Raw genomic sequence first — 21,253 nt, forward strand, 5'->3', positions numbered from 1 at the left:
GCCATTTTCTCCAGGTGAACTGATCTCTGTTGGCTGGAGATCAGTTGTAATAGCAGGAGATCTCCAGCTAATACCATATCTCAGGCTAACATTTTTCACAACTGGAGATGCCGGGGATTGAACCTGGGACTTTCTGCATGCCAAGCAGATGCTCTGCCACTGAGCCACAGCCCTTCGCTGTTCCAGGTGGCTTTCAAATCGATGGGAAGTGCATCCCAAGGTGAACGACTTACATGGCCAGTTTCTCTGCACATGGTCGCACCCAGCAAGCAATCTGTCGTTGGTCGAGCTGAAGTCAAGAGTATTAAGGAAAATGATTGCTTCTAAGGAAATTTATTGTAGGTCACCCTCGGAAGAGGTGGAGGGAAAAAAATTGTGCTAACATTATCTCTCCTAGTTCTTGTATGGCTGTTAAACATTTTTTTTTTTAAAAAACGAGAGGTGGAGGGAAATGATAGATAGATACAAAGACGGGAGACAGATGGATAGACAGAGGGGGGAGAAAGAGGATCACAAGCTCGATGAATGTTAATGGGCGCCTCCCCTCTTGTACTGATTTCATGTTACTAGGCTAAAAAAAATGTCCGTGCATTATAGCCCCTCCCCCCTGCACTGATTTATATGAAAATTAAGATTACAAATTAAAGCCAGGCTATTCTGGAGTTTTTTCAGTTCATCAGCCATCCAGTACAAATGATGTGGAGATTCTATGCATAATTCCCAGGAGATTTACTTCGTCCATGCAGCTTAGCCGTGCCCCTGATATAAAAGATCTCTATCCAGTTTTATTGAAATCAAGAACTAACATCATAATCCCAATATTGAGTATAATCTTTATTATCTCCTGACCCTCTTGAGGGGGTTTCCCCGCCTCCGCCCACCCGACCACTGCCTCTCTATTTCGATTTATTTGGTTGATGATCTTTCAGTGTTTACCTTTCTGTGGATAAGATTCTAAATGGAATCATAAAATTAAAACCAACAACCAACAACCACCAAAAATCCTTACTGTCATTGGAACAGAGATTCAGTTTGCCATCCAGCAACCGAGGGTTCGTGTTAACTATTTTATACCTGTTTCTCCCCCATACTTAAACTCTTTAATATTTCTGTAGAAGCCTAAAGAAGAAAAAGAAATACTGCCTGTGAATGTAAGTTTTGAAATTTCCTGCGCACTGCAGAAAAAATTAATATAAGTTCTGTATGCACCATGCTAAAAGCCAGCAAAATTCTGCACCCTAAACTTTATCATACAGTCTATCCAGGGCATTTTTATTCTACTCTTCCTCTAAGAAGCTTAAGGCACCATACAAGGTTTTCCTTTCTTCATATAACAATTCTGTGAGGTAGGCATAGGGTTGCCAACCTCCAGGTATTAGCTGGAGATCTGCTATTTCAACTCGAGCTGAAAGAGATCAGTTCATCTGGAGAAAATGGCTGCTTTGGCAAATGGACTCTGTTGAAGTCCCTCCCCTCCCCAAACCCTGCCCTCTTCAGGCTCTGCCCCAAAAATCTCCAGGTATTTCCCAACTTGGAGTTGGCTACCCTAGGTAGGCTAGACTATAAGAGTGTGGGCTGGATCCAACACAAGGACTTTCCAAAGACCACATATGGATTCTTGACCCCTCCCCAGACATTCCCAACCACAGAAAAGTTGTTACGTCAATGTGTATGTATTAAGTACCGTCAAGTCGCTTCTGACTCATGGCGACCCTATGAATCGATGTCTATTTTGGATTGTCTCATCATAGGGTTTTCAAGGTAAAGGTTGGTCAGAAGTGGTTTACCAGTGCCTTCTTCTGCACAGTATTAACCAGGGTTAGCTGTAGTGGCACTGCCGTTGTCTACGAAAGATCCTCCGTCAGTGTCACCTTCCGCTACTGCTGCTGCCCAGTAGCTAGCCTTCAGGGATTCCTCTGCCCCCATCACCATTGGAACTGCCTGTTCTGCGAATGTGGCTATTGATCCCTGAAGTGGGTGGACGCATCTTCGCCTGGTGTCTCAGCTGTGACCATTCCGCCTCGAGTGACTCTGCTAGGGGTTTAGTCTCCTGATAGAATCTAGACCCCTTATGGTATTGCTCTCAGCATCCGCGACACATACAACCCCCTCACCACGTTAAGGTGGGCATACTTCAATAAATAAGTTTAAATGGCCATTTTGAACTCTCATATCTTTAAGGAGGGTGTTATAGCTAGAATAATGTTGGTTGGTTCGATAGTTCTCAACATTCTACAAGCATCCTCAGGCTTATTGAGTTGGAGTACCCATAATATAGACTGTACACATTCAACATACTGAGAGGCAATATCATCTGATACAGCTTTTGTCCATTTACTCAAGAAACCTCACCTCAGATGAATGCAGTTAATTACCATTTCCCTCCCTTCAGAACTTTAATAGCCATGGGCTATGCCTCAGGCCGTTAACTACCAGACTAGTCATTAAATACTGGTCAAGATGATTTCTTCAAGATTACAGCCTCATTTTTACGATTAAAGTAGCACTTCTTGACTCCAATGGGGGGAAAGGAGGGAAAATAACAGAAAACGACCGCAGTCTTCAATTTGTTAAATTCAGTACAGGCCTTTATTGTGCATACATGTACTGTACTAGCAACGCTAGTGAAGTGTCATCAAGTCCCAGCCGACGTATGGCAACCCCAGCAAGGGGCTTTCAAGACAAGTGAGAAGCAGAGGTGGTTTGCCATTGCTTTCCTCTGCAGCATCGTTCGTTGAGGTCTCCCTTCCAAGTACCGACCCTGCTTAGTTTTCGAGATGTGACAAGATTGGGCTATACCACACCGCCTTCCCTCCCAAAGGGTAGGATTAAAATGGACCAAATAGACAGGATGGGTTGTTGCCATGGTAGCTTGTCTTTTAGTGTCCCATGCTACATAGGCAGCCTACAAGAATCACTTCTATGTGTCAGATAGGAAGAGGTGTTATGAACCTATGACACCCTTCATCAGAACACTGTTCTGCTCCCCTCTGTTCTGAATGACAGTGACTCTTCAGTAGGGTTGCCAGATCCCTCTTCACAACTGGTGGGAGGTTTTTGGCTTGGAGACTGAGGAAGGCAGGGTATAGGGAGGGGAGACTTCAATGCCATAGAGTCCAATAGCCAAAGCGGCCATTTGCTCCAGGTGAGCTGATCTCTGTTGGCTGGAGATCAGTTGTAATAGCAGGAGATCTCCAGCTAATACCTGGAGGTTGGCAACCCTACTCTTCAAGCCCCAGGCAAATGCCCTATAATCCATTCAAGTGAAGATGCAAGGCAATCTGGGACTTTCTGTATGCTGTTCTGCCATTGAGCAAGTGGCCTATTCATTCTGTTCTTAAGAATACTAATGCTTCACATTTACATAGCATTGTCAAGTACTTCACAGATAGGCCTTTTATGCATGGCTGTTTCCCTCATGGTCACCCCTCCAACGACTTCAGGTCTTTGTGTTGATTATGCATGCCGTTTCCGGCCTTCAGAAGTTGCCTCACTCTCCCCCTATGTTTCCCCGCATTTTGCCTGCATTTTCAAACTGGAGATAAAAAGGTCCCTGAAAACATGGGCAAAAAGCAGGGAAACACAAGGGGAGAGCGAGGCGACCTCTGACAGTCGGAAACGGGACGCGTTATCAACACAAAGTCTCGATGTCGTCAGAGGGGTGACAGCGAGGGAAACAGCCATGCGTAAAAGACCACAGTTTGTCTTGTGAACCAGTAGTCCCCAACCTTCTTCAGTGTGAGGACCCCATTTTAATGTCAAAAACAATTCACATACCTCCCCCCCGCACACACAATAGCAGTTGTACTACTAATATCCATTGGGAAAATAGTGGTGGAAAGTGACATCAAGTCACAGCCGACTTATGGCAACCCCATAGGGTTTTCAATGCCCAAGGTAAAGAGAAGTGGTTCTTGTAGGTTATCCGGGCTGTGTAACCGTGGTCTTGGAATTTTCTTTCCTGACGTTTCGCCAGCAACTGTGGCAGGCATCTTCAGAGTAGTAACACTGAAGGACAGTGTCTCTCAGTGTCAAGGGTGTAGAAAGAGTAATATATAGTCAGAAAGGGGTTGGGTTTGAGCTGAGTATTGTCCTGCAAAAGTATTGTCCTGTAAGTATCAAGATAATGTGCTAATGAGGGTATGGTATGTTAATATGGAACCATTGTATCCTGAAGTGATCTGTTAATGTGTGTAATCCAAAATGACCATCATTTATGACCATCTAGAACGGGCTCTCTTACGAGAGAGAATTCACACTACCCGCAGAGAACTTGCTGCCACAGACAAGGAGTTGTTTTCCTTACATATCAATACTAGCCACAAAATGAGAAGCCATGATTGGGACAAGATTGATAATCTCACCTACAGAAAAATGGAACAGGGGTTAACCAGCCATACTTCCAGACAGAAGCAAAAGTTTAACAAATTACAGGAAAGAAGACAGAACAGTCCAAAACTTGACAACAAACGGATTATCTTCAATCTGACAGACCGACAACTCTCACCTGAAGAAACTTCCATCTTAGCTAAGGGAGGAAACTTTGCAGTCACTCCCACCCAAATTCCAGTGGAAGACATCATTGCAAATGTAGAATCTGCCATTCGTAATCTACCTGAAGAAGATGCTGAGGAAATAAGAGGAGAGACAGCAAGAATTCTACGAAAAGCAAAGCCCCCTGCTAGCAATATAACACGCAAGGAGAGAAACGCCATCAAGACCCTCAATGCAGATCCAGAAATCATTATTCTACCAGCTGACAAAGGCAATGCCACAGTGATCATGAAAACAGAAGAATACAAAAAGAAGATTGAGGAACTTCTGGACCCTGCCACATACAAAAAACTAAAACGAGATCCAACTTGCAAAATTACCAGGAAAACTAGCATTCTGATCAAGAATTCCACTCTTCATCCCGACACACACAGAAAACTATGCAAGACTGAAGCACAACCACCACGATTATATGGACTACCTAAAATTCATAAGGATTCCGTTCCACTCCGACCCATCGTGAGTGCCATTGGTTCCCCAACATATGAATTAGCTAAATATTTGACCACCCTCCTACAGGACCACATTGGAAAAACCACTTCTTACATCAAAGATTCAACTCACTTCATCAACAAAATCAGTCCGTTAAGACTCAATCCAAAGGATATATTAATCAGTTTTGATGTTGTATCCCTCTTTACCAAGGTTCCAGTAAAAGACACAATCTCATTGATTAACCAGATTTTTCCAGAAGATATAACAGCCTTATTTCACCATTGTTTGACAACAAGTTATTTCCTATGGGATCAAGAATTTTATGAACAGATTGATGGAGTAGCTATGGGAAGTCCACTCAGTCCAGTAATAGCAAACTTTTACATGGAATATTTTGAAAAGACAGCATTAGAATCAGCACCTTACAAACCTACAGTCTGGTTCAGGTTCGTAGATGATACATTTACCATTTGGAGCCATGGTGAAGAAAAATTAATGGACTTTCTAAACCATCTTAATAATATCCATCCAAACATTCAGTTTACCATGGAAAAGGAAATTGAGGGTAAACTCCCATTTCTTGATACCCTTGTCATCCGTAAATCAAACCTTCAGTTAGGTCACAAGGTCTACCGGAAACCAACTCACACAGATCGCTACTTACACAAAAACTCCAACCACCACCCCCGACAGAAAAGAGGAATAATCAAAACATTAATGGACCGTGCAAGACGGATCTGTGAACCACAGTTTCTCAAGGAAGAAACTAACCATCTAAATCACGCACTGCTAGCAAACGGCTACTCCAAGAATGAAATCAGAAGGGCCATTGAACCAAACAAAAATCAGAAAACTCAAGAAAAACAGTCTCCCATAGGAAAGGTATTCTTGCCATTTATTAAAGGAGTCACTGATAGGATGGAGAAACTTTTGAAAAAACATAACCTACAAACAGTGTTTAAACCCACCAAGAAAATACAACAAATGCTACGATCAGCAAAAGACAAAAGAGACCCCCTCACCTCTGCAGGAGTATATCGTATACCTTGCAGCTGTGGAGAAGTTTACATCGGGACCACAAAACGCAGCATACAAACAAGGATAAAAGAACATGAAAGATACTGCAGACTTGGCCAACCTGAGAAATCAGCAGTGGCTGAACATGGACTGACACAAACAGGACACAGGGTCTTATTCCAAGACACTGAAAGACTGGACAATTCTACCAACTATTTTGTCAGATTGCACAGAGAAGCCATTGAAATTCACAAACATCAGCACAACTTTAACAGAAAAGAGGAGAGTTTAAGAATGAATAAGGCTTGGCTTCCTGCCCTGAAAAACCTCCAGACAAAGACAACATTCAACAATAGCCATACAGATTAGTTTTGGATTACACACATTAACAGATCACTTCAGGATACAATGGTTTCATATTAACATACCATACCCTCATTAGCACATTATCTTGATACTTACAGGACAATACTTTTGCAGGACAATACTCAGCTCAAACCCAACCCCTTTCTGACTATATATTACTCTTTCTACACCCTTGACACTGAGAGACACTGTCCTTCAGTGTTACTACTCTGAAGATGCCTGCCACAGTTGCTGGCGAAACGTCAGGAAAGAAAATTCCAAGACCACGGTTACACAGCCCGGATAACCTACAAGAACCAATGAACTCTGACCGTGAAAGCCTTCGACAATATTTTAAAGAGAAGTGGTTTGCCATTGCCTGCCTCTGCATAGCAACCTGGACTTCCTTGGTGGTCTCCCCTCCAAGTACTAACCTGGACCGATCCTGCTTAGCTTCCAAGACCTGCCGAGATCTAAAAAGCTATTAAGAATTCAGTAACTATTTTAAATGAATTTGTAATCCCAACAGCATCTACATATATCTGAAGAACTGCAACATACATATCTGTAAGATACATTAAGGTACATCCCAGATGTTAGGAACAAAGGAATATAGGGTTTGTTAAAATCATAGAGTTGGAAGGGACCATACAGGCCATCTCGTCCAATCCCCTGCTTAATGTAGGATCAGCTTAGAGCATCCCTGACAAGTGTTTGTCCAGCTGCTGCTTAAAGACTGCCAGTGAGGGGGAGCTCACCACCTCCCTAGGTAGCCGATTCCACTGTCGAAGAACTCTTACTGTAAAAAATGTTTTCCTGATATCCAGCCGGTACCTTTCCTCCCGCAATTAAAACCCATTCTTGATTTAACTATTGTCCATCAGGGTAGATGTAACTATTGTCTGTCAGGCTGTGGCTCAGTGGTAGAGCATCTGCTTGTCATGCAGAAGGTCCCAGCTTCAATCCCTGGCATCTCCAGTTAAAGGGACTAGGCAAGTAGGTGATGTGAAAGACCCCTGGAGAGCCACTGCCAGTCTGAGTAGACAATACCGACTTTGATGGACCAAGAGTCTGATTCAGTATAAGGCAGCTTCATGACTCAGTGAAAGTCTATCCCAAAAACTCTGCATCCATTCTTAATTAAAAAAAAACCAAGGGTCTGATTCAGTAGAAGGCAGCTTCATGTGTTCACGTATCCAATAATTTGACACAGTATAAGAAAGCTTCATATGTTTGTATAGTTTGGAGTTACTAGTGCAGCTCTGAGAATGATCCCTTTTTAAACAGTCATCCGTTAGTCTACTCATGGAATTAGCTTAGATGCCCAATGAACTTTCCACCCTTATTTATTTGGAATTTAACCCTGTGGTAAGTTGGATTCGAAAGGAACTCACAGGTATCATAATCTAACATAAAAAGAGTGAGAACTTCTTGAATCCTGAGTCATAATTCTGTTTGAATTCGGGTGTATTGACAGTAACAATATGAATAAATAATCCAGTACCAAAATGCATGGGCAGTCCACTGTAACATATTTGACAAATATGGGAAGTAAGAGCCCCGTGGCACAGAGCATTAAGCTGCAGAACTATAGTCCAAGCTCTGCTCAAACCTGAGTTCGATCCCAACGGAAGCTGGTTTCCGGTAGCTGGCTCAAGGTTGACTCAGCCTTCCATCCTTCCAAGGTCGGTAAAATGAGCACCTAGCTTGCTTGGGTAAAGAGTAGATGACTGGGGAAGGCAATGGCAAACCACTCTGTAAATATAGTCTGGCTATTTCCACTACACCACACACAATCAACATTCATCTCAGTTGTATAATGGGGGTAGGTTGTGCAGGGTGTGTAGCAAAACAGAACCAGTTTGAGGTTGAAAAAAAAAACAGTACTGCTTTTGGAAGTCAATGCATGTTGTTTGCTTTTGGGGATACTCATGTTACTTCACAGATTTTCCCATGCTCAAACAATATATTTGTTAGTAAGTTAGATTCTAACAGGAGCCCCGTGGCGCAGAGTGGTAAGCTGCAGTACTGCAGTCCAAGCTCTGTTCCCGACCTGAGTTTAATCCCAACAGAAGTCGGTTTCAGGTAGCCGGCTCAAGGTTGACTCAGCCTTCCATCCTTCCTAGGTCGGTAAAATGAGAACCCAGCTTGCGGGGGGTAAAGTGTAGATGACTGGGGAAGGCACTGACAAACCACCCCGTAAAAATAGTCTGCCTAGTAAACGTCGAGATGTGACATCATCCCATGGGTCAGGAATGACCCGATGCTTGCACAGGGGACTACCTTTACCTTTAATGTCTTTTTACCACACATCTGCAACTGATGTCATATGTGGCACAATTCCCCTTACTACTTTGCAGGATCAGGGAAGGGAGTCAAAGTTATGACCCTGGGGTAATTTGGTGATCAGTATCTTGGCAACATCTCTTGGCAACATGGCTGCGAGATCTAGAGACGAAATTGTCATCATTTAAGCAGACAGAATGCAGGGAGTTAAATGTAATGAAGCCATGTCACAAAGAAATTACTTTGCATTTTGCTCCCAACTCAATACGCACAAAACTTGCCATGGAAACACGCAGGTAAGCCGAGGTTATAGCCTTCTGCTTCCTCATCTGCTAAGCTGATAACACAGAGACATATTGACAAGGGCTCGAGGAAAACATTAAATATTTCATCAGTAAGATTATACCCTGCAAAGACAGATGTTGGGAAGCCATAATATTTAAAAATACAGAGATAAACACATGCTTTGCAGAATGTATGGAAGGATTTCCCCCTCCGCACACATGCTTGAGGGGGTGGGAGCGAGAGGGAATGGGAGATTTACTGTATAAGCAGTGAATAGGAAATTACTGGTACCTAAAAGCAGATTAACTGTGAAACAGTCTTCATATCCTGACACAAGCAACAGCAACTAGAGGAAGGAAAGGGGGAAATACTGATCTGGAATGGGCTATGTTAGAATTTATTAGGAGATTAGCGTTGCCAGCCTCCAGCTAATAGAGATCAGTTCATCTGGTGAAAATGGCCACTTTGGCAACTGAACTCTATGGCACTGAAGTCCCTCCCCTCCCCAAATCCTGGCCTCCTCAGGCTCCTCCCCAAAAACCTCCTGCCAGTACTTGGAGGTTGGCAACCCTAGGCAGGAGCCATAAATTTGGGGTCCTCTTTTGCCCCAGTAGGCCACTTTAGTTTCACTGAAATGAATTAAGTGGCTTATCGAGGCGCAAAACTCAGCTGTACACAGATGGTGGATACAAAGATCTCGCAAGCTCAGGGCCGTGTCCGCACTGCACGCTTGCCGCTCCGATTTCTGCGGGGTTTCCTTGCATGTTCCCACTTCATCTCACCCGAAGGATTCCGAGGACGTCTCCAGAGCGCAGTTTCTCCGCGGTAAGAGGATCCGCTTATACGGCGGATTATAAAAATAAAACGTGTTCCTCACGCGGAGCAATGAAGTGGGAACATGCAACCCCGCTGAAAGCCCAACGCCCCGCCCCCCCATCCTTCCTAACCGCCCACACTCGTTGCCCCCCCTTTTCGGCTTTACAAAGGAGGAAGGGGGGAAATTGGGGGGGGGTTTGCAAGCGTCACCTGCCGGATTCCGGCACAAACTCCCAAGTCAACCGGAGTGGGGCGGCATGTGTGGGGGAGAGGGGGCAGAGGGGGGAGGGGGCAGAATCGAAGCTTGCAAAACGAGCCCCCCCTTTAAGTTGCATGCTTAGATGCGAGAGGGTGGGATGGTGGCAAGTCCCGGCGGCAAGTTTCGCTTTCCCCTCGAACTCCCGCCACGCAGTACAATTCTCGGGTTTTTTTCCCTTTTTCGCCGCCATTTTCTAAACAACCTTCCCCGCTACCGTTATGGGATGGCCCGCGAATTCTTAGACCAATCGCCGTCCTTCCTTTGAGCGCAGTACAGCGGAGAAAGGCGGCGCAGTGGGAACAGAAATCATGCGAATTTTATCAAAAACCCGGAGAAAGGCGGCACGGTGGGAACAGAATTTTTATTTCGTTTTCGATTCTTTGGTACTCGACACGTATAAATAGCGAGGTGAGTTGCTGGTGCGTTCACGGGCCAGATCAGAACCAATGCATACAAAAGAAAGATGGAGTTGGTTCTTTCAAAAACATTTTGCATGAACAAAATGAAGTCCCCCATGAAAACATAACAGGGAAGGTGAAGAGAAAGTGATAAAAAGCATAGCAAACTCATTCATAAAGGCTGCTTGAAAACAGAATTCAGCATTCTGGCCTTCTACTCTATCTGCAGCCCTGACCTGGATGGCCCAGGCCAGCCCGGTCTTGTCAACTCTCGGAAGCTAAGCAGGGTTGTCCCTGGTTAGTATTCGGATGGGAGACCATGAAGGAAAACCAGGGTTGCTATGCAGAGGCAGGCAATGGCAAACTACCTCGGAATGTCTCTAGCCTTGAAAACCCCATCGGGAGTCACCATAAGTCATCTGCTACTTGAGAGTTAGGGTTGCCAGCTCCGGGTTGGGAAATACCTGAAAATTTTGGGGGCGGAGCCTGATGAGGGCAGGGTTTTGAGGAGGAGGGGCTTCAATGCCATAGAGTCCAATTGCCAAAGCAGCCATTTTCTCCAGGTGAACTGATCTCTATCAGCTGGAGATCAGTTGTAAATAGCAGGGGATCTCCAGCTAGTATCTGGAGGTTGGCAACCCTATGTGGAAGGGAATCAAACCCGGTTCTCCAGGTCAGAGTCCATTGCTCCAAACCACCGCTTTTAACCACTACACCACGCTGGCTCCCTACAATGTCCCTTAAGCACAATGTTCCTTAAGACCTCAGTTTCAAGTTGCTCACCTGGGTTGCCCCTTTGCCACTGGCAGGAGGTTTTTGGGGCGGAGCCTGAGGAGGGCATGGTTTGGGGATGGGAGGGACTTCAACGCCACAGAGTCCAATTGCCAAACTGGCCCTTTTCTCCAGGCGAACTGATCTCTATCAGCTGGAGATCAGTTGTAATAGCAGGAGATCTCCAGCTAGTACCTGGAGGTTGGCAACCCTGTCACCCATAGCCATTTAACCACTGCAGCAAGGCACTGGCAATTCTCAACATCACATTGGACAGCAAGGAAAGTCCAACATTTCTCTGGGTTACATTAACAAAGCCCATCCTCCTTCCTGCTCAAACAGATTTTTCTAAAAGGCTCCATCGCCTTATTTGAAATGTACAGTTTCTGGCATATCTGGGGTAAGGTTAGACTTGGAACTTACCAGGGTTGTCAGTTTCTAACTTGGTTTCCGTATTTCATTGGATCGTCCTGGCAATAATTAGTTGTCTGGTGAAATTAAGAGCAGTCTCTTTGGGTGAAGTGCTCAAATGAACATTTAACGACTAAGTTGTTAGAATGACCCGGCGAGAAGATGGCAAGTCTGGAGCTGGAGAATGGGGCTGCTCAGTAAATAACATGGCTTCAGCTGCTTGCCCAGAAGTTTTGCAGATGTTGGGCATGGTGGTCAGATGAACATTAGGAAGAACTTTCTGACAATTAGAGTGGTTCTTCAATGGAACGAGCTCCCTTGGGAGGCGGCGGGCTCTCCTTCTTGGGAGGTTTTGAAGCAGAGGCTAGATGGCCATCTGTCAGCAATGCTGATTCTGTGAACTCAGGCAGATCATGAGAGGGAGGTAGGCTTGCCAGGCCCTGCAGCTCCACCGGCGGGAGCTTCGCGGGGCTGTGGCGTTAGTGCGCGATGCACCCGTGCACAATGCGCTCACTCGCCTGTGTGCCATGTGCCAACGTCACTTCCAGTTTAACCCGGAAGCGACTGGGACACTCTAGCAATCCCGGCCAAAACTCTATGGTTAAACCAAAAGTGATGCGTCTGCGCGTGTGTGTGTGCGCGAGCCCGCAGTGCCCACGTGCATGCTTCCAGTGCCCGCCGGCCCTCAGCTGGCCAGCGGGCAGCTCGGTGGATAGGCGGTAGTTTACCCGCCACCACCGGGCAATTGGCAACCGTAGAGGGAGGGCAGGAAGGGTTGTGTCAGTGTTTGGCTCTCATGGCCCTCTCTTACATGCCCAGAGAAATGCTAATTGCCACTTTGGAGTCAGAAAGCAATTTCCCACCAGGCCAGCTTGGCCAGGGATCCTGGAGGGATGTCACTGCATCCCTTCTGGGGAAAACCAGGAAGTGACATGGGTAGGGTTGCCAAGCTCCAGGTGGTAGCTGGAGATCTCCTGCTATTACAACCCTAGACATGGGGTAGTTCTAGGAATGGTCAGAAACTCTATCATTTTACCATAGAGTCCGCAGAGATTCCTAGAGGTTCCCTATGTAACTTTCAGGTTTTTCCCAGAAATGACATAGCACTGCTGCTGACATCATCAGCCTGGCAACTGTAAAAGTATCCCACCAGGGATAAATTTTTGATCCTAGCCTTTTCAGTGCTGTGCCAGTGTTCCCCTTAAAAGCAGTTATTATTCTAGAGAAATTTTGAATTATGCCATCCCTCCCCTTCAGTCTGATATGGAAGAGGCCATTCTACCCTTCCACACTGGGCTGCTTCATTCTTCTTAGGGTTGCCAGGTCCCTCTTCACCACCGGCGGGAGGTTTTTGGGCCAGAGCCTGAGGAGGGCAGGGTTTGGGGAGGGGAAGGAGTTCAATGCCATGGAGTCCAATGGCCAAAGCGGCCATTTTCTCCAGGTGCACTGATCTCTATCGGCGGGAAATCAGTTGTAATAGCAGGACATCTCCAGCTAGTACCTGGAGGTTCAAAACCACTGTTAATACAATATTGTAGGAACCAAACAGGGCAGGCTCAAGGTTATCAAAAGACTATATTCAAAGTTATGAAAAGTGCAAGACACAAACAGTTTCAGTGTAACAACATATATACAAGAATGTACAACAGCTGTCAAAAGTATGAACAGCAAAAATCACAACGGGCACACTGGCTGTCTCCAAAAAGACGTGAAGCAAAGTCCACTTAAGGTAGGTGATTTTGATGTCAATATCCAAGATTACTTAGTCCTGCCGCTGCTGGGAAACGGACAAGGAGCAAGACGAAGAGGAAACGCTTTTCCGGATATTTATAGCGCTTTCACCATACAAAGCTTCATCAGCCTAAAAAGATCAATCAAATAACAAAGATCTCCAGCTAGTTCCTGGAATTTGGCGATCCTAATTCTGCTGCATGTCCGGACCAGGCCTAATACATTTATCATAGTATAAACATTTGTGGGGCGGAAGCCCCAGCGGTGACTCATTTGACGGCAGACCTGCTGTGAGTTTCGCCACGGCCGTGCGTCTTGCTCTGTGCAAACGTGGCCTCTAAGGCTGCCCTCCTCTTGCTCCTTCCTACCAGTTGCATCCACTGCTACGTAAAATTCACGATCCCTGCCTTTGCGGTGGTAAGGGAGGCATTGCATGTAGTTAGCAAGCTCCTCTCCCCTCTGAATTGCCTCCTTTAATTAGGTTTTGGAGCAACAGCCGCCGCCGAATCATTTCCTGTCTCTGCAGGCTAAGCGGAGGTCAAGTAAGGAACCAGCCGGTGGGGCTTCTGCCGTAACCCCTACGCATTGCTGTGGGCACCAAGGTTTAAGTGAGCTGTTTGTTGTTTATTTTTGCAAAGATCATTTTCCTTCCCTGTCTAAGGGTAGGTTAGGCATGAATATTTAGGCTAGGCATGAATATTTGCAAGGTCCTCTGCAGAGGTTCCGGCAGCTGCTCTGTGTGCTGTCGGGCTAATTCTTTGCTCTCCATAGCCTGGGCTCCCTTCCATCCGAAATGAGCGTAATATATGTGCATTTTCATTCGGGACTGAGACGCGGACGCCGCCTCGGGTACGTTGCTCCAGCCTGATTATCATGGCCGACCCTGCAAAATATGTCTGAGGTCACCATGCCAAGACTGGAGAGATGGTAAAGAAGCCAAAGGGGAAAGAAAGGTACAAGCTAGCTTCCTCTCAGAATCTGCTTTATCTCAGGCACGTGGATGCGGCTTATCAGCCCCTAAAAAAGCAAACCTTGTATATAATAGCTGCATTATCAACCCCTTCACTGCAATCTCTCCAATGCAATCAAATGGCTCAGATAAACAGGAGAATTACACAGAGACTGGGGCAGCATTCAGACATTGCACATAACCTGTGTTTGTTTGCTTATTCAATTTGTAGCCCACCATCCCCAGCCGAAGCCAGGCTCAGAGCGGGTAAAGGTAAAGGTCCCCTGTGCAAGCACCGGGTCATTCCTGACCCATGGGGTGGCGTCACTTCCCGACGTTTGCTAGGCAGACTTTGTTTACGGGGTTACAGCATTTAAAATACAACACGAATAATCAATAATAAAAGCATAAATTCTACATTTAAAATGATAAAATCCCAATTAGAACCTCAGAAACTCCAAATGGTGCCTAAATTCACTCATGTTGCCCGAGATTAGTGGCAGGTTGCCCCTCAATTAACATAAAATAAAATAGAAAGGAGGGAGGGGAGGGTTGCCAGGTCCCTCTTTGCAACCAGTGGGAGGTTTTTGGGGTGGAGCCTGAGGAGGGCGGGGTTTGGGGAGGGGAGAGACTTCAATGCCATAGAGCCCAATGGCCAAAGCGGCCATTTTCTCCAGGTGAGCGGATCCCTCAACTGTAGGCCTGGCAGAATAGCTCTGTCTTGCAGCCCCTGTGGAACTCTTTAAAGTCCCGCAGGCCCTGATGTCACCAGGCAGACCAGGCCGGTGCCAGGGCTGAGAAAGCTAGGGTTGCCAAGTGCCAGGTGGTGGTGGGCAAACCCCCGACAATCCACCTGGCTGCCCGCTGACCAGCTGAAGGTTGGCGGGCAACGTGTGCATGTAATGCCTGAAATCGTTATATGCTATGGGAAATGTATTAGAAATGTATTCTTTGATTGAATATATTCTTTGTAATCAATAAAGTATAATCTGCACTTATGAATATGCCATACTCAGTATATAAGAGTTGGCATCTATGATAAAAGTCACACCAAGCACATATATGTTAAAGGCCTTGAGTATAAGAGGCCCAGCTTTGCTTGTTAGAAGGTAATTAAAGAATCCATAGAAGGCCCCAGTGTGCTTTCATGAGCTGGCTCCCCATACATGGGGCCAGCTAGGAAAACTCCATTAGTTAAGTTCTAGCAGCTGGCAGAGTCCAAGATAAGAAGAATTGCAGAAACTTAGGATCAAACAGAGAAGCACCTGACACTGGAGGGTCTTCTCTGCTCATTAGAGGGCGTTAGATCACCACTTTCTCTGCAACACCTTCAATGCTGTTATAGGTTATTCTAATTTAGGGGTTCCAAGTATTGGGCAATTGTGTCTTACGTGTGTATTACGCCTCTGTAACCACCCATTATCGAAGTCTATATTCATGCTTGCAACCCTTTGATGGTGTGATCTCCAGCAGATAGTGATCAGTTCACCTGGAGAAAATGGCTGCTTTGGCATTTGGGCTCTATGGCATTGAAGTCCCTCTCCTCCCCAACCCCTGCCCTCCTCAGGCTCCACCCAAAAAACCTCCCACTGGTGGCAAAGAGGGACCTGTCAACCCTAATGAGGACCCAGACTGATGCTAGGTGTACCTTTGCTACTGAGACCATCCCACCTACAACGGGAGGTCTTGCTTCTCCTAGAGCATGAGAATGATGGAATTTGCAATGTTAGTGTCCTGAGTATCACTGGGACTCATAATCTCATTAACGCATATTAGCATCTCAAGTTTATTGATATCCATGGGATGATGTTCCAAACAGTCGCTCCAGGAATCTTCCCTGAAATCTCGAATGGGGGATGCTGTAATGAATTTGATTGTAGAAATGTAACTGGCACTAATACTAAATAACAATCAAGACTAAACTAACCTACCAATATACAATAATGCACATATAGGAACGAACATCAACACACATGGATAGAAGTCCAAAATTATATGGAATTCTCCAAACGGAGTATGAGTCAGTCTTCTTTTACACACTCTCCTCCTCTTATTCAGAATAGTGAATTTTCCTGTAGTGAATTTTGGTCATCGGCACACCTTCATGTGTCTGTGACCACCATCTGAATAAGAAGAGAAGAGTGTGTACAAGAAGAGTGACTCATACTCCATCTGTTTGGAGAATTCAATATAATTTTGGACTCTATTCATGTGTGTTCATGTTCGTTCCTATATGTGCATTATTGTATATTGGTAGGTTAGTTTAGTCTTGATTGTTATTTAGTATAAGTGCCAATTACATTTCTACGGCACATTTGGTGTTGTTATTGGAGCCTTCATGCTTTTTTTCATTAGTAATACTAATTACAGCATAGGTTTTATTTGTTTTTTGGTAAAGAATTTGATGGCTGAACTGGCTTTCTTGATACTAATGACTATGGACCAGAAAACCCCGCCCTCTGCGTAAATAACACTCAAAGGTTCTTCTTTTGCAGCAAAAACATGTAGCGCTATGTAGTCGCAACTGGCACTATTCAAACCGTCCGACCCAGAGGTCTCGAACAGGAACACCAACTAGCTAAAGCCAGCCAATGGGATTAAGTGATAACTCTCCAAAGGACACTAAAGCCAAGAAGAACCTGGCTGTGAGGCAAAGGGAGACGCTGAGCAATTCGTGGGGATTTGGCAAAGTTCTTTAAAGGTCTACCGATTGTAGTAGCGTTGTTGGAGGGAGGCTGGCTTGCAGGACACTAAAGCCAAGAAGAACTAGGCTGAGAGGCAAAGGGAGATGTTGAGCAATTCATGGGGATTTGGCAAAGTTCTTTGAAGGTCTACTGATGGTAGTAGCGTTGTTGGAGGGAGGCTGGCTTGCAGGACACTAAAGCCAAGAAGAACTAGGCTGAGAGGCAAAGGGAGATGTTGAGCAATTCATGGGGATTTGGCAAAGTTCTTTGAAGGTCTACCGATGGTAGTAGCGTTGTTGGAGGGAGGCTGGCTGGCTTGCAGGACACTAAAGCCGAGAAGAACCTGGCTGAGAGGCAAAGGGAGACGTTGAGCAATTTGTGGGGATTTGGCAAAGTTCTTTGAAGGTCTACCGATGGTAGTAGCGTTGTTGGAGGGAGGCTGGCTTGCAGCGGCGTGCACAATTAAGGCTGCCTGAATAATGTCCCTGTTTTGCCGTTGCTCACGTTTTATGCGGGGGCTGGCCCGGAACGCAGTATATTATGCAACGGGGTTTGTCATGTCTCGGCAATGATATTAACAGTCTAATGCTAAACAGGTTCCGAGGAAATGAGGAGGAAAAAAAAAATGACTGACTATATTTACCCTGAAACAAGATTCAATCTGCCACTGTATTTAATGCTATATTTTTCATTATCTCACAAGCATATGTTGGAATGGCTACAGATGATGAAGTTAGCTGCTGGGCAGAGCTATCATCAGTGCTTTCCATCTTTATTTTAATAAGAGGAATGAGCAAATTGTTTGTGACCTTTGTCAAGGGCTTCCTGGAAGACAAGGAAACCTCACTGGCAGCAGAAATCTCTTGCCTAGAGCTCTGCTGAATATTCAAAGCCCCCGCTCGGCATAAATTGCGCCGTAATAAAGCTATTGTGTCGGACGGAAAGTCATAGCAACTAGAGAAGCAGAGAGGTCTTGAGGCAAAACTCGTGCGTTCCTCCACCTCCTCCCCAATTTATCAGTCGTGAAACAGTCGTTTGAACCGTTAAAGATGCAGGGTGCCTGGGAAATACCTGCTTTTTGATAACTGGCTGATCATTGCAGTGTACCTCCTGGGTTGTGTCCAATTTCTTTTTCATATTGACATCCTGCTCTTTTTCATCAAATCCTTGAGCTGGGAGGAGCCATCTTGTATGCCCCACTAATGATGAAGAAGAAGAGTTGGTTTTTTATGTGCCGACTTTCTCTACCACTTAAGGAAAGCTGGTGCTACCATTAGGCGAACTAGGCGGTCGCCTAGGGTGCAGACCTCAGAGGGGCACAGAACTGGCCTGAGGGGCAGTTTTACAAATATCAGTTTCTTGAAAAAAATGCAACTGAGAACTTATATTTTTTATTTTTAAGATAAGTACCACAGCAGTGCTATGGAATATAATTAATTACAATGTCTTATAAAACGTTTTGCGCTTTTATTTTTTTTTCTACAAGAGATCTGTGTTTGAAAATTGGTTAGCAATGGGGGCGGCACAAGTAGTTAGCCTTGCCTAGGGCGCAAAAATTACTGGCACCGGCCCTGCACTTAAGGAAGAATCAAACCGGCTTACAATCACCTTCCCCTCCCCACAACAGACACTCTATGGGGTAGGTGGGGCTGAGAGAGTGTGACTACTAGCCCAAGTCACCCAGCTGGCTTCATGATTAGGAGTGGGGAAACAAATCCAGCTCACCAGATTAGCGCCCGCCGCTCATGGGGAGGAGTGGGGAATCGAACCTTGTCCTCCATATCAGTCCACTGTTCCAAACCACGGCTCTTAACCACTACACCATGCTGCCTCTCCAGTGGAGAGGAAATACAAAGTAGGAAATACAAAGCCAGATCTTCCCTGTCCAGACTGTGTACAAAGACCTCCAAGAACTGGCAGAAGAGATAAACCTAGTTGATTATCCAGGGATGCCGTGCTAGCCAAGACTCTCAACCGTTCTTAGAAGAAAAGCCTAAGACAGGACTCCCCGACCTTTTTGAGCCTGCAGGCACCTTTGGATTTCTGACTAGGGTTGCCAACCTCCAGGTACCAGCTGGAGGTCTCCTGCTATTACAACTGATCTCCATTCGATAGCGATCAGTTCACCTGGAGAAAACTGGCCGCTTTGGCCATTGGACTCTATGGCATTGAAGTCCCTCCCCTCCCCAAGCCCCGTCCTCCTCAGGCTCCACCCCCAAAACCTTCAGGTTCTTCCCAACACAGAGCTGACAATCTTAATTATGACTCTGGATGGTGAGCGTAACCACAAAATGGCTGCCAAATGAGGCGGAGCCAACTCCAGAATCCCAGGGAGTGACGTCATGGTTAACCCTAACAGCAGCTCTTCAGCATTTTAGGCAGAAGCTCTGTTTAACAGGATGCCTTTTAAAATGAATTTATTATTTAAAAATAGTCTCTTGTATACACACAGCCGTACAGTGAAGATTTGTGCTGTAGTGGCAGCTGCTTAGGGTCGCCAGGTCCCTCTTCGCCACTGGCAGGAGGTTTTTGGGGTGGAGCCTGAGGAGGGTGAAGAGGGACCTGGCAACCCTCTTGCTGCCCCCATCAGGATCTTTTTTTAAAAAAATCTTCTTTATACACAAGACCTATATTCCAACCACAATTAGTTCTGGTGATTTGGGTATTATTCTGGTATTAATGCAGTCTAAAAATCACTCAGGGTGGCATGGCGCACTTAAGAAATCCTGGGTGCGAGCTGGTATAGTGTAGAAACTATGAGAGTCAGCAGAGAGATTGGTAAGCCAGACCCCCTGTGATGATCCAGCGAGACCCCTTCCAAGTGTTGTTTCCTTCACCAGGTTGTGAAGGGCTTGGAGGGCTTTAAGAAGGGAGTGGACATGTTCATGGAGGAGAGGGCTATCCATGGCTACTAGTCAAAATGGATAGTAGTCATGATGCATACCTATTTTCTACAGGATCAGAGGAGCATGCCTATTATATTAGGTGCTGAGGAACACAAACAGGATAATGCTGCTGTAGTCGTCTTGTTTGGGGGCTTCCTAGAGGCCCCTGGTTGGCCACTGTGTGAACAGACTGCTGGACCTGATGGGCCTTGGTCTGATCCATTGTGGCCTTTCTTATGTTCTTATGTTGTCAACCAGATTCCCTATTTTTTTTTAAAAAAATAGCTTGAGTCTTAAATAGCAAAACACATCAACATTTATTTGGAAGAAAACCCAAATCAAATTTCAGTACAACTCCCTCCCTCAGTAACAGACTGTCACTAAGACAATGTTCTAACACTCAGTGTCCCTACTTAAATAAATAGCCAGAATTGCCTTGCTCCTCCGCCCCAGCCAGTATTTCAGCTCACTATTTATTTATATCCCGCATTTCTCGCTGATCGGCGACCCAAAGCAGCTTTTCACACGACTCCCCTTTCCCCCTCAATCTTCACAACAGCAACTTTGTGAGGGTAAGTTAGGCTGAGAGATTGTGATGGGCTCAAGGTGGGGTTGCCAGCTCTGGACTGGGAAATACCTGGAGATTTTTTGGGCCGAGCCTGAGGAGGGAGGGGCAATTGGACTCTATGGCATTGAAGTCCCTCTCCTCTCCAAACCCCACCCTCCTCAGGCTCTGCCCCAAAAATCTCCTGGTATTTCCCAACCTGAAGCTTGCAACCCTAGTTGGAAGTGGGGAAATTCTCCTTATAACAGCCCTGTAAGACAGGCCAGTATTTTTTCCCTCGAATGGGAGGGGGACATGTCTAGAAACTGTGATACTTTTACAATGATATATTTTTATTATCCTGCTTTTGTTTTGACCAAGAAGGGAGAGAGAACTGGTTGAAGTAACTTTTTGCCACTACTAACTGGAGTAAACTGACAGATTCTTCAGCAGGTATACTTGACAATACCATACAATCCAACTTTATTGGTATAGCCAATGGCCATTGCAAAAAACCCCGCAAAAAGTCGGTAAAAATCAAGAACTTCACAGACAGTCAAGCTAAACTCATAAACGAAAATGCAGAAATCATGGATATACTTCTATATCAGTCAGAGGCATCACTCACATTAAAATAAAAAAAGGAATTTTTAGACCTCAGACACTTTAAACACTGTCCACAATATATGGGTGAAAACGCATGGTCGCTTTAGCCTCCTTTATTCCCTGTTTCATCAGGGATTCAGCCAGGATCGAACACATGCGTTTTGCTCAACGTGCGTTCGATCCTGGCTAAAACAGGGAATAAAGGAGGCTAAAGCGACCATGCGTTTTCGCCCTATATCGGTATGGGGGGGGGGGAGCACTGGCAGTGACTAGTGGA

General features: G+C 45.5%; 1 non-coding gene across 1 annotated transcript; it reads left to right on the top strand.

Annotated features, from left to right (window-relative positions):
* The first annotated feature begins 7,260 nt into the window (after window positions 1–7,260).
* Window positions 7,261–7,329, top strand: TRNAD-GUC (transfer RNA aspartic acid (anticodon GUC)). Its single transcript has one exon. It is a non-coding gene; the product is annotated as a tRNA-Asp (tRNA).
* The last annotated feature ends 13,924 nt before the right edge of the window (window positions 7,330–21,253 follow it).

This window comes from Euleptes europaea, chromosome 9 (genome assembly GCF_029931775.1).
Source record: "Euleptes europaea isolate rEulEur1 chromosome 9, rEulEur1.hap1, whole genome shotgun sequence".
Lineage (NCBI taxonomy): Eukaryota > Metazoa > Chordata > Lepidosauria > Squamata > Sphaerodactylidae > Euleptes > Euleptes europaea.